Here is a 12,692-nt window from a genome sequence, read left to right as displayed (position 1 = left end):
CTGTCTAGAGGGAATTTTTGAATGATGTATAAGCCTTTAGGCGTGAATTCATCAGTCTTTTCGAGGATAATCAGCTAAGACTAAGGATCTGCGAGACGACAGCTGTCACGGCTAGAGGCGATCAAATAAGAAGAGCTCGTTGCAAAAAACGACGCGGTCTGTGCGTAATGACAAACGCTTTTAATTTCGCTATCTTTAACTGCAACAGTCGGCGTTATTTCACTAAGGTTTACCTTATGCTGGAATAAAGTTTCAGAAGGTTGAGGTGAGAATATTCTTTCGCTATTAACGTCAAATATTTTGACCTACCTTCTCATCGGCTGAAGTTTCGGGCAGGTTTTATTTAAGATACGTATTTGTAATTGCAAGTGCATTTTTTGTACAGAGAACCAAACCATTGTTATCATGTCTTTGTTAAATTCTCGAAGAAATAAGGCGAGGCGTTTTGCAGGATTCAGTTTAACATGATACTTACAGAATTCTCCATTGCCACTCGATGACAGTTCAAGGTTGCGTAATTATTCTATGTCTACCAGAATTTTAGAAATTAACTGATGTACTGACACAATACTCAATAGAGAAATTTACCCATCGTCAAGTCGGACTGACGCTATAAGCCGGCTGAAATATAGCCAGTTTGGAAAATGAAATATTATACGTACGCATTTCGTTTACAGAAGTAATTGAAAAAATCGGAGATTTAATAATTTTTTAAAATAGAATCAATGATTAATTTAACAAAATAGAAATCTGAAGTTTCTACTTTATTTGTTGCTCTAAGTACATTCTCCTTGTTTGTTGCTGCCATAATCTTAAAATTCATGGTGGGCATAAGTATGCAATTTACTATTTACGTTGTGTTCTCGTTCGTTGAATAAAATAGTAAAAAACGATTGGATGAATCGTAATATTTGGTTGCTTAAAGTCAGTCCGATGAAACGAGATGCTGCTGTAGTCCTTTTTATCGATCGACTAAAACGTCACTTACCTATTTTACCTGTTTTATCAAATTCATTTCACTTGAAATGGCGAACAAAAATATCCAAAAACTTTTTTATTCTATACGAAACTGAGGCCAGGAAATGTATTCCTGCAATAAGGGGTAATGCAACTATTTCTTGGCAAATTGCTTGGCAGATTTTTTAGTGCGTCGATGATGCGTAAGCGCGAGTATTGTTCAAAACAAGTGAAATTTTCGTCGGTCTGATATAATAAAATAAGGCCGACTGACTACAGCATCCTCTTAAGCGGCCAAAAATTTGTGTAAATTCTCTTATCCGCATTATTGTGAATTCGATACGTTGAGCGAAACTGCGTGAATAAGATTGAGCTTAGAATGTATGTGTAGAAACCCACACTCACTAATTGGCACGCCATACGTGTAATTTCATTACCGTCCCGCAGCTAGCTCGAAGCACCGCTAGTATAGCTGAGACCCCATCCTACCCACCCCGTTTTGTCGCGCTCCTCTCTTGACACCCCGAAACGGTGCAGCGAAAGGGGATTGCGTTGATTACGAAACCGAAAGGGCGAATAAGAAGCCCGAGCTCGTGGAAACTTGACGCAGGGCTAATAAATTGAAATTGTAATCAACCACGAAGTTCGAAGGAACGGGCGCGTACATCGAGGGTGAGAGCTTGCGTCTAATACGCAGGTGTGTGTGTGCGCGGGTCGAGAGAAATTTCTAGTTACGGTTACGGTTCAATTTTAAACCATATTCTCATTTTTTACCATAACAAAAAACTTTAATTCTGGGTTCAAAAAAGAAAATGAGTTTTCTAGCCAAGAAGTGTTTGTAGCTTTAACGAGAAAACCTTCTATGTGTTGGTATTTTTTTATGGGTGTAGTTCCGAAAAGCCCATAACTCCGATCAATTTGAAATTTCGTATAACTGTGTATTTTGAATCGCTCAACACGAATATGATACAGTGTAAATACCCGTAAATTTGATTTTCAACGTCACAACTCACAAAAATAGATCTTTAACAATTTCTTATATTTTATTTCGATAAGTGTTGATCCTAGAGAAAAATGTTTTCGACAGAAGTTGTAGCCTATAAAATGACCGATCTTTTATGTTTCATACAGTTTTTGTCTGAAATAATTTTTTTTCGAGAGCAAAATACAAAAAATGTACAAAAACCCTGCGAAACATAAAAGATCAGGCTTTTTATAAGCTACAACTTTTGTGGAAAACACTTTTCTCTAGGATCAACACTTATCGAAATAAAATATAAGAAATTGTTAAAGATCTATTTTTGTGAGTTGTGACGTTGAAAATCAAATCTACGGGTATTTACACCATATCATATTCGTGTTGAGCGAGTCAAAATACATGGATATACAAAATTTCAAATTAATGAAAGGCGCGGGTTTGTCAGAACCTTATTCAAAATTTAGTAAACTGATCAAAGTGATCTAATGTTGTAATAACCAGAAAATTTATCGTTGAGAACTGCATGTACACTAAAAAGTTACCACGTGTAGCAAATTTTTTAGTAATTCCAACAATGTTTGAAACGTTGTTGTAACGGCGCCCATTTTATTGAAACTTTCTAGAAACTATAACAAAAGTAATTTTCCCCAGTGCACGTGTCTGCACATATTACGCGAGGTTTACGACTGGACGCATGGATATGCGACGAATGTTCACGCCGAAGCTTTATCCAATAAGGGAGCTGAGCCTGAGGGTGTCATTTTGCGGCCACTATAACTTAACGCCGCTATTATAACAGACGGGATAAGCCGAACACACCAAGGATCTTGAGAGTACAAGCGGCCGCTTTTGCAACCCGTTTTCCATTCGACATCGCACCTTCCTTGTACGCACGCATATTATAGCTATAACGTTACGCAGCGCCGCTGCACCAGACTCCAAAATGTTATCGGGGGATGGATACTAAAATTCCGAATCACCGCCACCGTCATTATCTTTGCCGTTATATCGCTGTCCGGGTATCTTGTTACGGTTTCGTCCGCGCGCCAAGGGCGAACGGCAATTGCGCCCCTGAGGAACGTCCGACGCAAACATAGGTACATGCCGTTACAGGAATTTACGTTATACGCACGTGGTAAAAAAAAAAAAAAAAAAAAATTACGGCCCCCCCCCCCCCCTCCTCCGTTTTTGGTTGGGAAAAGGTTTGAATTCGATACGCTGTAACTTTGTGTAAATTACAAGTACACTGAGAAAAATTTCATATTTTATAGTAACTAGAAGAATTCAGTAAAACAGTTATCGTTAAAAAAATCCTCTTTTTTTTATTGCAACGCAAAATCAGTCAGTTCGGTTTACTCTACTTTTTTAGTTAAACTAGGCTTTAACATCAATTTATCGTTGCACAAGCATTAAATTTTCGCAATAGTTGCAAGAAAATATAGTAACAGCGATCGTAATGAGAAAGAATAGTAACGGATACTAGACTTTCTGGTAACAGCTACAAAACTAATTATCATTTTGTACCTAGAACTGTATTTTTCGATGGTGGTAAAAAAATGAGAATAGTTAAGGACTGAGCGGTCACCGAAACTAAAAATTTCTCTCAGTGTAGAAAGTTGAATCAGAAACGACATCGATGCTGATAATCTTGGCTTCAAATTCCATTTTTCAAATTTAGTCTACACGCATTTCGTCCCGAGTAATCCTATCTTCACGTTACTCGTATCAAATTTGCAAAGCGAATAATCGACCTCGCACGATCGTACGCGATTTGAATTTATAGACGTGCGGTTTTTGCGGTTTCGATAATTCAAGGTGGAAAATTGAAAAACGACGGAACGGTGAGGGGGAAGAACGTGTGTGCTTGACATCGTATTTACATTTTCGAAAGTCGAAGCCAAGTCGACTCGCACAATGCTTCGGTGTCCTCGCGACGCGCGTCTCGCCGCAATTCGCGTCGTCTGGCTGCTCGGCATCTTATCTCCCGAGATGAAGCGCCGCCGGAAACGAGCGACTAGGCTGCAGAGTGTCGGTGAAGACGCGGAGAAAACTTTTCTGCCAAGAATACGCCATCTTTCTTGCTTCCTGGCGACAGGCGAATTATAGTTCACGACGCTACGTTCGCAAATATGTATCTCAGTTGGTTCTGCTCCGCAGGTTTCGTTGACGAGTTCCATTGAGTTGGATATTTCGGTTGGTTCTGATCCGGGATAGACAATGCAATCTTCGTAGAAATATGCGGTGAACCGATATGATGATCGGCTTTCACTGAATTATAAGAAAATTGGAACAGAGAACAGAGAAATTGTGCAATTTTCAAATGAAATCGTTAAAATACACGCGGAAAATAATCAGTTTGTCCATTTATTTATTGGACACGAAACATCTGTGATTTCAATCTATGAATTTCTATTACCGAGGTTTTTTTGAATTCCATTGAAGAAATTGTTAAATTTTTGCTATCTCAATCCAAATTATTGTTAACCGGTAAAAAAATGTTTCGTTTTAGTTAGTCATAATACTTTTCTCTGACAAACAAGTTTACAAAAAGTTGACTTCGTTACTACATGGTCAATCAATAGTTTAGTCGGTCTAAGATTAGATTGTTTGTTCATCTGAAGACATATTTTGCATTTGTGCAAATGATTTTGTTGATGGAATATGGCGATTTGATAGAAACCTTCAAATTTTCAGTTGTACGAAACTGTATATTGATACCGTAACTTTCTTTGAAGACACAGAATTTTTACTCTGAGTGCATTTACAAAAGCGTTCGGGATCATCCTGGTTGATTTGTCACCTTTAAAAACAGCACCATTTTTTACTTAGCACTGAATTGCAAAGAAGAATAAAATAAAAATTTTTACACGTACCTTCTGAATGTTACGTCTCTTGCCATGAAAATTGGTAAGAGTTTGCGTTAGTAGCAAGACGAAGTGAGAAGTTGTGGAATTTTATCTAAGAATCGCCTTAAAATCTGTATCCTTGAATTATAATTTATGTCGTACCAAACTTTACCGTAACTTTTGTGTATGATAACAAACGCGAAATCATTGCAAAAAAATTCACGCCTAGATTTCAATGAAGTATTGTTTTCCCTTCGAAATGGTCAAGTATATATAAAAATGGAAGAAACGGAAACATTTAAACAGTTCCTTTTTTCGATGAGCAATACAACACGTGAGCAAGGAATAGATGAAACCGGTGACGTTCGGAAAGATTTTTTCCGCCACCAACCACTGTCCGTGGGAAAGGCCAAAATTGGGTTTCGTAATATAGATCCGTTAGGCGGTTAATTGGACTGATTTCTGCGTTGAATAGCTCTGATTGGTTCGGCTGGCTAGACGGAAAACCGGGTTCCATAACGCAATATTTGCCCCCGTTGAGCTTGTAGCTCATTTTTTGCACGTACAAGTTGCGGGTTACGGGTTTGGAGGTCGGTCCGTTAATTGGGCAAAATTGCATAGCAGAATAACCTTGATTGGCCCCAGATTCGGACTCGGAAGGGCGAACTGTCTCGATTACGATCGATACCGAAAGGGCGTATCACGACTGCCCGCTAGAGCTTCCGAGAGCTTTTCGCCACGCGATGAAAATAGTTTGTTTCACGTATACCTCGTGATGTATACACTGCATGCGACACGCTGCATGTGGATGATCGCTGGTGTAATATTTCAGGAAGCTAGACAAGATCCAAAATGTATGAAATATATACTTATATATATATATATATAAAATAAATAAATAAATAAATAAATAAATAAATAAAGCCGGGTCCCCGGGAAAGGTGATAAATCGTTCTAGTCGGCAATTTGCTGAATGGAGCCCGCCGTTTTGCAATTTATCGCCGTTATGTGTATATGTATAATGTATATATACACGGCCATAATGCTGGCGATAAATAATTTTCACCAAACTCGGTAATGTAGTGTAGTTCGATGTTGCCGATACACCCAGCTGCGGGCTGCTCAAGGCACCTTATAGATACCGAAACAGGGCGGATGTTCGCCTTCCGTTCCTTTATTGGAACCGGGTTTTAAGTTACACCGACGTTTCTGGGTCAAAATTCACGCTTAATTCTCAACCTGTCGAGCTTCTCGAAAGCACCGGATAGAGCACGGGACAGTTGAAATTTGGTGTCGACCGCAAAAGTCTCAAGTAGAATAATTTTTTTTTTGTATTACATGTGAGAAACTTTCCGGAAAATAGCCGTTCTCCGTAGAGACGTGTGGGAAAGAAACTCTAACTTGAGTGATTTTTTTCTCCGGCTTTCAAAGCTTTAGTCACCACCTAGAATTTTTTCATTTTTTTTCTGCTCAAAACTCTTCAGACTTTTCAATCAGCAGCTTTGATATATGTACTCTAAGTCTCTAATTTGGAAGTATAAATTTGCAATTAGTTATAGCATTTACGAAAATAAGCCTTAGCCGTACTGCTAGAAGTGATTGTTAACCAAGTTCGATATGTTCGTTTACTGTTTCGAATTAGTCCGAAATTGTCTGTTTTCAACTCATTTGTCTAATTTCATGACGCACTGTGAGAAATTTATATTGTTGGTACGTGTAGTTCTTTCAGAATACGATGATCTTTTTCTTACAATTTTAATGAAATATTTTTATAACTGTAAAATGATTGTATATTCACGGTAGAAAATTTATGGAGTTTCAAGAATTAGTAATAACCATGAAACAATATTGACCGGTTTCAAAGGAGCTATGTAAATTTTCTAAAATTCCGTTTATTTCGTTACGCAGAAATATTCGAGATGGGTGGCTTCATAATTCTACCAAGTAATACATCATTTTCGATTCAGACTGCATTAACAATAAAAGAAACCAATTATTTTCAGAAGTAAATCGGAAAACTTTGTATTATCGTCTATTATTAATGCAGCGTGGTAAGTTGCATATTTATCGAAAAAATTGTCTATGTTTGCCCGACGGGCTCCATGATAAGGGTAAACAAAAGTAATTTCGCGCGTTACGTCAGTCTCGTGTTGATTGATCAAGGTGTTCCAAAACGTCACAAGTTAGTTATCGCACCCCAATTTTCGCATCTTTCGCCGATTTGATGGGCACCCAAGTACGTAGGTCGCAAAGATAGTTGGGATTGATTTCTAGAGCCTTTCATAGTCTGGCCAAGCCTTAACCGAACATAGAATCCGACGCTCATTAAAAACGGTCGGTTTGTCCCGGTGTGACCAAGTCGCTTAGCACGCGCGGTTTGCGACCGAAAACATGGGCATGGTGGCAAAGAGAGAGAGAGAGAGAGAGAGAGAGAGAGAGAGAGAGAGAGAGAGAGAGAGAGAGAGAGAGAGAGAGAGAGAGAGAGAGAGAGAGAGAGAGAGAGAGAGAGAGAGAGAGGGGTTGAACGCTGCTCCCTGGCAGCATAATGTAAATCTATGTCTGCGGGGCGGATAATTGGTCGGCGTTGCGTGAAATGAAGGAACCAACGAAAGGCTTAAGGTACCTGAAATTGTTGACGTGCCTGTTTTGGGACGTAAGCTCCGGCTTACGGTTGTCTTACCCGATTCCCTGCATCCCGTTCCCCTTCGAGATATCAAGTGAGACGGTCACCCCCCCCCCCCCCCGCGCAGACGGGAATTAAACGAGAAAAATGGAGTGCTGATTGTGCGAGGTAGGCCGGGATTATCGGGGGGGATCCGGGCCCCCAAAAGGCCGATCTCTGACCTCTGCCTTATACTGACCCCGTCGCGTCACGTCTCCTCGAGGCTTCCACGGTTAGACGTGTGTGCGAAATTCATTTTCAGGGTAAGGCGCTTTGCCTTGCTTATCTGAGGAGTCCACTTGCGGTTCGGGGACCCGCCCTGATAGGCTTCTTTTCCTTCGCTCACACTTTCAACCCCCGTCCCTCCTACATGCGACACGGTCTTTTTGGCGCCCACACACCCAAATATATCAGAGGCACGCGTGCACACATCGCCAGATTCTCTCCAACCGATTCCGCACCCCCGCCGGAGGGGGGAAATATAGCCGGCTGTATATCACACACGGGAGTTATTGCTACCTCGCGGAAAAATATACACTTCTTCGCAATAAATATATTTCGCCTGCACGATTCAGAGACCCTGTCTTAACACCGAGACGACTTCTTCGCGCGATCGCTGAGGGTGATTGATTGCCCTGCAAATACGGTCCGATATACGTGTATGCCTCTTCAAATACCATTTGCAATGTATACTTATTACGGTCGGGGTCCGTATCGGGTATCGTAAGTGCAATATACCTTATTAGGTGCTTTGCTCTATGAAATTGATACGTTTTCATACTTTTGGGATGGGTGGGAAAGGTTCTATCGACGACGAACACTGTGTCACGGGTTTCCTGCGTCGGGTAAGTTCATTATCGTTGTGACTTTATGCGAGTCGCGTCATCGCTCTGACAATTCGCATTTAATCGTTGAAGGGGTTTTTGGAGTTTGAAAAACGCCATAAAATTGCTGTATAACTTTAAAATAATTATTAAGTTCTGGAAACGTTTCATCTTAGGTTTGCTTCAAAAATATTATAACGAGGACTAAAATGAAAATCATTGTGCCATTGTCAGCGTTATGGGATTCTATGAATTCTCATTTAGTATTTAGAGAGTTAGATATTTCGTTATTCGATCCATTGTTATATTACCGACACTCCGTGAACTTACATTTCATTTATTCTGGAACTTCCAGACAATTTTTTGGTCGATGTTTAACACAACGAAGAATTCTGACGGTTCGGTAGAGTAACACACTTTAATGGAGCGTGAAGGTGGTAGTTTTTCTAACAAATTACTTCCAATTCAGTAGTAAAAGTAGGTACAATTACGTCCAACAAATACGAGGCAGTAGTCTTCGTTGAGAGAACCGTGAAAAACTTGTATCCGATGTAAGCGATGAACGAAAAATGTTCACTCTATTTTCCAAAGTCTATTGTTTATTGCGTACAAGTTGGACATCGCCGTGATATCAAGAGGAGAAAGAAGAGCTTACGCAACGAGATGAATGGTATAATTTTTTCTGGCGCGGAGTGAATTTCTGTAATAATACTTGTTTTCAAATCAAGTTCAGAGAGAGAGTGAAATAAATTGTTGAGTCGGCATGGCGACCAGAATTCCGTAATTTGGAACGAACTAATTATTTCACGTGATGTTAGATTTGAGCTACCGTCGAGAGTTATACGGCCCCCTCCGAAATAGTACAACGCTTTGTCGGGTCGAGAAATCCTTTCACTCATCTCAAGAAATGAATTTCCGACGGTTGAACCGCGTGAGCGCGAAACAATTTCGACTAACATTTTCGGCAGGCGGGGGGTTGTGGTGGGGTGAGGAGGGGCGGGGTGTTACAAAAGTCGTTTAAGCCACGTGGAAGTACACAGCGAGACTACGCCAAGGACAGGATGTCACTCAGGAAGTTGGAATTCAAGGGAGTATAATTTAGGGTGTTATAATTAAGAGCAGCGCTCAATCAACGCGTGCAAGCAATGTAGCTGGATGAAAATTACACTCACCTCTTGACCTTGCAGATTTTTTATTCCTCAGTTTCGTTGTCCGTTGCAGAGCTCGTTTTTACGCATCGATTCGTCTCGTTACTCCCCGTCCGTCCGTCGGGTACGTTCCATAGCCCTGATTTCTCTTCTTTCCATTCGACACCTTGTATCACATCGCGTTTCGTGCGTTGATATACTTTCAAGTCCATGGGATTTGCAGGAAAACCACTTGTGGCACAAATGTAGAGAAACTCGATCAGGTCTCGGGAGACTCGGAATTGCGAAGGTTCCGTTTTCAGCGAATTTTACCGGTAGATCAACTCTTCTGCTTGCTGTGCGGTGTGAATGCTTTCAATTAGTCTTTCACATTTATTTGAATGTTCAAACCTGGAAAAAATTTATAACATGGAAAAAATTCGCGGTGCCAATGCCAAAAGGGCTTATACTTATTTATACGTCAATATTAACTCTGCCGATCGATTGTCAATGTAAAAAAAAAAATTATACGCCCTTTTGGCATTGGCACCGTGATATAAACGACGAACAGACAAATTTTTAATTATGTTTCACGTTTATTAACAGTGGCGGAAAATTAAATCTTGTATTCAAAATATCACAATGATATTACAATGAAAATGTATGACATTTCAGGAGCTGCATTATGAGTATCCGTTCTACTAGTACTAGCCAATATTTCTTGGTTTCAACAGAAAATAAAAGCAAGAAAAATTGACAATATTGACCGACTTTATTCATCTGTAAGAACATGCTGAATTTTTTGTTCACTTTTATCGGTATTAATATTGGAATGTTGGTACGATATGTAGATGAAAAAAAATATGTACTGAACTTTAAAAACTGACGAATTTCATCATCAAAACTCTTATCAAAGTCGTAAAAAAACAACCCTCCAGCATAAGAGATGATTAGATCCTGTATACCAAACGTACAAGCAGCTACTGTGGTTGATCGGTATAGCCAAGGCTGAGAACTTTTCATTATTGTTGATTCCAATCGTTCAGAGTGCAGCTGATCCGGGTAATTGTTTCCCGAAAACAAAGGAAAGGAAGAAGAAAAAGGACCCCCCGGGCCCGAATTTCATCGCCGTTTGTTTCCGCGGCCAGCCCTCTAATCTGCCTTAAAAGTTAGGCTTAATTGAAGGAAGGTATTCGAGCGAGAGTCCGTGGAGTTAGCGAGAAGGTACTACGTGTATATATATATATATATATAAAAGGGGCCCGCAGAAAAGTTGGATCTGCTCTAAGCTACGAGCAAACCTTAAACATTAAGCCTTAAACCTTCCTCCACAAATCTTTTTCCCTCCCTCGTTAGCGTGTAAGGACAAAAGAAATGTTCTCTTTTTTCCCTTTCGCATCTTTGCTTTTTTTTTTTTTTTTTTTTTCTACTAACTTCGGCGTCCCAAGTTCCCGAAAGTTTATTCTAGCATCGAAATCGCTGGGAAACGGGGGGCTGGTCCAGTTTTCGTGGGGTTAAAGACGCGCGCTGTAAGGACTCGCAGAGTAGATCTTAATTCATTTACATCGCAAGGGCGGAACATGCAGGCGGCAAGGATTCCGAGACAATGGCGGGGCGCGTAACAGGGCAAAATTTAATAATTATTTCGAAAGCAATTAGAGGCAATTACTTAAAATTAGCTCGGATCCGCGCTGCTTAAACACCGCCGCCGGTTCTACTTCTCCGTGTAATGTATGACGTCGGCCGAGACGCGGGGTGGTTTCGGGTTATTATACCAAGCTTCGGTTCGGCTCGAGGTGCGTGTGCGTGCCAAGGGACACCGTACGACGAGCAGGCATGAATATGAATGAGTCGAATTTTTATTCATGACTCACGGATTAATGAAATAACTTCAAGCTTATCTTGATGTTTCATTTTATAATGTTCATGCGCTGGAATACTTACGAATTTGCTGGTTAACAGCTCAACCGAATTATTCCCAGGGTTCAAAGTTGGCGAGGACAGCATCGAGACACCTTTAGAAGACCTGGAAAAATTTCATGTCAGAGGCGAATTAATTTTTAGTTGCACACGAATCGCCAGGTAATAATTTTATAACGGCAGTGAATAGGATTCATGTCATTCAAACAAATTTTCACACTATCAGACAAATTTAACTGAAATTTTTCAACGTAACATACATTTTCGAGAATTTTACACCTTGTTGATTCAACAGTTCACTTGCTACAAGATTTACTTGCTTCCAACGTTTCATTTTTTGGACGATAAAGATCGCTTTTAATACTTTATTGTCCTTGATAATTTTCATTATAATCCTATAGGTTGTTTATACCGTTACAGAATAATCATGCCGACCTTGCGAGCAAGTTGACGATTTTCATTCACAAAAAAATTATAAATTCACCGTGATAATTCCAGAAATTTGCGCCACAGCGATGGAATGGATTTAATTAATGATTATATTTTATTATTATTTTCTCCTTAACCTCGCATCGGGGACATAATTGCAAATTATATTCAATGCTTGTTCGCAGTGTTTAACATGCGAATGGAATGGCTATTTTTATGATAAATGAAAATTTGGAAACTATTGATTAGCTGAAAATTCTGTTTTTCGTTCATTGCAATGTACATAAGAAATACTTGGCCCAAAACATCATTGCTTCAGTTTCGTTTACGGCACGAATTTAATGAGGACTCTTGTTTGATTCGGTTTATTATACATACGGCTAATTTTACAGTTCGTGAGTTATCTTCTGCCTAATTTATTGCGTAAAGAAATTTGGTTTCGACATGATTGTTCGACCCACGCTTTTGCACTTGTACCCAGAAAACCTGTGATTGGTGAAATTTCTTGATATACATTTTGATTATACGGTTCCGATAAAAATGTGCAAGCTATTCCAATCGTGCAATGGAGGGTATTCGGTTGAATTTTATGGAAACGATACTTCTACATGGTACATAAAACGAATGAAATAATAGTGATTTTGAACCAAAAAAGTTCTGCTTCGAAAAACCAGCGGTTTCAAAGAGATTATATTATTGGATGAATTTTGTGATGTCAAAGTGAATCGTTCGTTCAATTTTAATGAATTTCCGCTCATTTATTTCATAAACGAATTCTACGTACAGTATTCTCTGAAATGAGGTTTTCATCCAGCTCGTTAATTAGTCTAAATAACATTTTGCGCAACGATCATGATTGGTTATTATAAATTAAAATCAAGTTGTTGACAATCAACAAATAGATGTTCCCAAAAATTTATCCCAGACGATTTATAAAGAATACATTCC

At 39.5% G+C, this 12,692-nt stretch overlaps 1 long non-coding RNA gene across 3 annotated transcripts in view; it reads right to left on the bottom strand.

Moving 5' to 3' along the window:
• Nucleotides 1–12,692, bottom strand: part of LOC124214200 (uncharacterized) — a 60,826-nt gene that overhangs the window by 36,144 nt on the left and 11,990 nt on the right. For 2 of the 3 annotated variants that reach the window (XR_006882097.2, XR_006882098.2), the window contains exons 2-3: nucleotides 11,340–11,421; nucleotides 9,441–9,806 (exon numbers count right to left, since the gene is read on the bottom strand). This is a non-coding gene — a long non-coding RNA (uncharacterized lncRNA). The remainder of the gene's footprint in view (nucleotides 1–9,440; nucleotides 9,807–11,339; nucleotides 11,422–12,692) is intronic. The other variant, XR_011176684.1, reaches the window with a different exon arrangement.

This window comes from Neodiprion pinetum, chromosome 3, assembly GCF_021155775.2.
Source record: "Neodiprion pinetum isolate iyNeoPine1 chromosome 3, iyNeoPine1.2, whole genome shotgun sequence".
In the NCBI taxonomy this organism is placed as follows: Eukaryota; Metazoa; Arthropoda; class Insecta; order Hymenoptera; family Diprionidae; genus Neodiprion; species Neodiprion pinetum.
This window is presented reverse-complemented; position numbering and strand designations above follow the sequence as displayed.